This window comes from Rutilus rutilus (genome assembly GCF_951802725.1).
Source record: "Rutilus rutilus genome assembly, chromosome: 24".
Taxonomy (NCBI): Eukaryota; Metazoa; Chordata; class Actinopteri; order Cypriniformes; family Leuciscidae; genus Rutilus; species Rutilus rutilus.
The window spans coordinates 3,906,023-3,911,127 of record NC_140228.1 but is presented as its reverse complement, the minus strand read 5'-3'; the positions used below and the strand labels follow the sequence as shown (position 1 = coordinate 3,911,127).

Below are 5,105 nucleotides of genomic sequence, written 5' to 3'. Positions count from 1 at the left end.
CACAGAAGTATGTTATGTTCTGTAATACCTCTATAATATCCTAGAGCCGCTATAGTCTTATAGTACTTCTATAGTAATATTTTGTCCCAAAATACTAACAACACCGGTCTCCCCTAAATGTGAAATGAAGCTCTTGGGGTCTGAACATGATCTGCTCTATTCTGAGACCATCACAATCACTAAACCTGACAATGCAAATTAGATTTTCACCTCAAACTCACAGTTTCACTCTTTTACTGGTTCAACGCTCTGAACTGAGAGAGAGAGAGAGTGTTTGAGCAGCTGCAGTTTCAGTTCAGTCACTGTGACTCTGACTGACGGAGGTTTTTGTACGACTCTTTATCACTGTGTGAACACATAATCACCACCCGCACAATAACTATTAGAACCCGTTCTGCAATGGAAACTCTGACAGTAATAATGTCCAGCATCTTCAGTCTGGACTCCACTGATGGTCAGAGTGAAATCACTGTTAGATCCACTGCCACTGAATCTAGATGGAGTTCCTGACTGGAGGGTTTTTACATAACGAATCAGGAGTTTAGGAGCTTCTCCAGGTTTCTGTAAATACCAGAATAAACCTTCATCCCCACTACTATATCTGAACACATCACTGCTGGTTTTACATTTGATGTTCACAGTTCCTCCTGGTTGTTCTGCTGTTATTGAGGGACTCTGAGTGACGGTGATCTGTCCTCTACACTCTGAAACACAACAAGAAGAAAATACACTCAAAACTTTGACAATATACTTGAAGAAATGAATTAATATCAAACTTGTGCTCCACAAACCTTGAGCAAACGCTGTGAGAGTCCAGATGAAGATGATGATGAAGGTCATGTTGATGAAGATTGTTGTGTGTGTCAGTGATGAAGTGTTAAACTCACAGCACTATAAACACTCTCACACACTGAAGATCTGATCAATATGCAAACACACTCCACATCATTTCCCTGAAGACAGAAGAAACACTGTTTTGTCTTTTAGTGTCTTTGCTAATAAACTTCTGTGGATCATTTTCAGAAACAGAAACTCATGATTTACTTCATGTTATTTTGGGTCGATCTTCTCGCTCTAAACACTGTTTTAATGATCAGTTTCATTCAGACTTTGATGCTGAGAGAATTTAATACCTGAGCTGCAGATTTATATCATCCATGATACTGTATAACAGGTCAAAGGTCATCCAATAGAGAATGACCATCTAAATCTGGCTGAAGATTTCATTATAAAGCAGGTCAATAGAATTAGCAGAGTTTATATCACATGTGTTTGTAAATGTGATGAATGTATTTCTGGACTGATTATGAAACAAAGGATTTCAGCCTTCATTCAATATCAAGTATTTATTTTTAAGATTAATTCTTTTGACTATTTTTTAGATGAAGATTTTGTGGCTCTTTTTTGATCAATCATGGATGATGTTGAGAAGATCTGAGTCTCACATCAGTGTGTGTGTGTGTGTGCGTGCGTGTGTGTGTGTGTGTGTGTGTGTGTGTTCATTTGAGTGTGACGGAGGTTTTTGTACGACTCTTTCACTAGAATGAAACACTGTGGTACACTTTCGGCGGAGGAACTAAACTGACGATCAGTAAGTCTTTTCTATTCTCTAAAAATGATTTGTTTATTACTTGTTTTGTTTTTAGGTTATTTTAGCAAGCATTTTGCAACAAGATAAAAAAAAAGTTTAAATAAAAATAAATTACTGCAATATTTCATGGTGAATTTGATTGTTTCACAATTTCTTTAAATGTATTTTACAAAAAACACTTTTATTCCCTGAGATTTGATCACGTTTATCTTTTTTTTATTTCAAAGAATATTTCATATTGTTTTAAAATTGTCTTTTTACACGAGTAATTTCATATATTGTAATTGCTAACATTCTTTGTTTTTAATATGTTGATTGCAATATTATTGTAATATTATATTGAATGTAGTTTGTAATATTGTTATATTTTCTGTCATTTGCAGTTTTTTTTAGAGTACATAAATGTGTCCATAATTCTTGATAAATGTAACTGCTAATACTTTTTGCAAAAGTTTGATTGTACGGATAAAATAATTATATTTTTTAATTTGAAAAATTCATCATTTGAAATGAAATTTGCTGATAATTATGATTGTGAGAGTCTTAAGAATTTTTCAAAATTCTTTTTTTTAGGCGTCGTCATCAGACAAATAGAACGATTTGAAAAATTCATTAGTTGAACTGAAATTTGCTGATAAATATGATTTTTCAAAATACAATTAATGATTAGAAATGATTATTCAGAAAATATTTGTACTTTTTATATTATTATTATTATATTTATTTTATATTTCAAATTACTGTGAGATTCGCTGTATATCATGTCTGCTTTACAGAACTGATTTATATTTAGAATTACATGATACATTTTTTAGTACTAGTGAATATTGATTTAACTGAGAATATTTTAAACTGAATTCAGGATATTTGTGGTTTATGAATGAAAACAGTTTTGTGGGATTTCTACTATATGACCATGTCTGACATCTAACTGTGTGTGTGTGTGTGTGTGTGTGTGTGTGTGTGTCCAGCGGGTCCCTCCGTGTCTCCCTCCGTGTCTCTGCTGTCTCCCTCTTCTCTGCTGATCTCTGGAGACCCCCCCGCTCTGCTCTGCCTGCTCAGCTCTTACTCTCCACAGGGGGCGACGGTGAGCTGGACGCTGGACGGGTCAGAGGTCACCGAGGGGGTTCAGACCAGCGCAGAGAGCGAGCGGGACGGTCTCTACAGTCGCAGCAGCGTCCTGAGCCTCAGCAAAGCACGCTGGGAAGCCGCAGAGCGCTTCGTCTGCAGAGGAACACATGCCGGAGCTGCTCACGAGGCCTCGTTCCTCAAGAGCTCCGAGTGCTGATGTTTCTCCAGTGAAGACCAGCGTATCTGAGCGTCACGTGATTTACAGCTCAATACTGAAGCAGTCTGTCAATGTGCTGCCATTGCTGTTCATTCAATAAAGCTTCATCTGAACGCAAGCGCACATTTGTGTTGGACTGCATCATTGATCAGTGTGTCGTTCCTTCAAAGTCCTGCACTAAAGTTTCAGCGGCTTTTGATTGATTGGAATTAGGGGTGGAACAATAATTACAGCGGATAGTGACAATATGTATCGTATTATTCACCCAAAATGAAAATTACTGGGTTAAAAAGAAATTCAATTTTACAGGGTTTTCGTGTCACTACTACATTAAACTACTGTATATAATGTTGAATATAATGTATAATAATGCAATGGGGGAATATTTGTGGGTCCTGATAATGCCAAATGTCTGATGTTACCAGTAAAAAGTGGCCTACATTATTTTAGATATATCTAGTCAGAGACATCAAGCATATTCGTCTGAAATAATTCAGTATTTTCATCTTCAGAATCATGAATATTGTTATTCTGGTGTCTCTATTGTCCTGCATTGGGTTATCAGCACCAAGTCCAAGCCTATTCATTTACACACACAATGTTAAACCAAATGTACCATTTTGATGGAGTATGGCAATAATATGGTATTGTGAGTTCAGGATGGTGACATAAGGGTCTCGTTACACCCCTAATTGTAATAGTTGAGAACAGCTGCATTCAGCAGTAAATGTGAAATGAAGCTCTTGGGGTTTGAACATGGTCACTGGAGACGAGCTGCTCTATTCTGAGACCATCACAATCACTAAACCTGACAATGCAAATGAGATTTACACCTCAAACTCACAGTTTCACTCTTTTACTGGTTCAACGCTCTGAACTGGAGCAGTTTCACTTCTGCTAAAATGAGTTATGAGTAATAAATTCATTATCAGTTTGAGATGGAGGAGCTACTTAAAAATAACTTTATGACATTACAATTACTTTACAGTGTAGCTGTAAACAAAACAACTTATGACGCCATTATTGTTTGTTTGATTTCATATAGAGCTGGTAAGTCCCGCCCCCTTCGCTAACCCCGCTGGACCTCTAGGTTGAAAAATCGTCAATGCAAGTGAATGGGAGAAAATAATTATTTTCTGGTCCCGTTTGAATTGTGCCATGAATGTGAACATATGTTGTCTGTGAATTTTTTAAATAACATATAAATATATATATTTCAGCGCTTCTTTCAGCTTTTTCTACCGATTCAGAGACTTCATCCTTCGAAGGCCGATTGCCTCACAGCGGCTCGACGAAGTCTGTCTCAACTCTAAGGCTCCTTCAAATGCGTCTCCATTTCCTGTGAAACAACACTCACATTTCCCATTTAACACTCAGTCCGACCTTCACGGCCTTTGATGTCACGGTTCATAAATCCTTTGTCTCTTTCTTGTCTCGTGTTCTGTTGTTGTGTGTGTGTGTGTACTGATTGTGTGGGCGTGCCGGCTCTTCTTCTTCTTCTTTTGGATTTGATTGGCGGCTGGCATCCAGCTTATAGGTGCATTCCCGCCACTTACCGGACTGGAGTGTGGTACATTCGATGGCAGAAAAACAACAACAACAAAAAAAAAAAACCTTAAACCCTATACATTAACCCTGTTTCCCTCAAGTATTTATATACATGCCTCCTAATGTTTCCTGATCTTTGCAACATGTTTTCTACCGTGAAACTGACACTTTCCTTTTGCAGTGCGGCTCTTAGTTCTCTCCTCTCTCTCTCATATTCCTTACATTCCATAAGAACATGCTGTACAGATTCAGATTGCTCACATGATCTACATTTCCCAGTAGGATGTTTCCCAATTTTTTGTAACGTGCTGTTAAGCTCCGTGTGTCCTAATCTAAGGCGGGTGATGACCGCCTCCTCCTTCCTGCTTCCGCCCACCACTCCTCCTTTCCCCACCTGTTTTTGTATGCTATAAAAGTGTCTTCCTGTCTCATTTATATCCCAATACTCCTGCCAAACTTTTTGCATTTGTATTTTAATAATTGCCTTTCCTTCTGTTTTCCCCAGTGGGATATTGTTCACTGTTTGTAATATGAGTGCTTGTTTTGCGAGTATGTCTGCATCTTCATTACCCTCAACCCCTGCATGAGCAGGAACCCACAAAAAGCAGACTGTCCTCCCCCTGCTATGAAGGTTGTACAGCATTTGATGGATCTCCATGATTAGATCTTGCCTGCATG

General features: G+C 38.0%; 1 gene segment (V, D, J or C); it reads left to right on the top strand.

Moving 5' to 3' along the window:
* The first annotated feature begins 1,543 nt into the window (after nucleotides 1-1,543).
* LOC311283992 (Ig lambda-3 chain C region-like) lies at nucleotides 1,544-2,879 on the top strand. The segment is given in 2 exons: nucleotides 1,544-1,556; nucleotides 2,563-2,879.
* The last annotated feature ends 2,226 nt before the right edge of the window (nucleotides 2,880-5,105 follow it).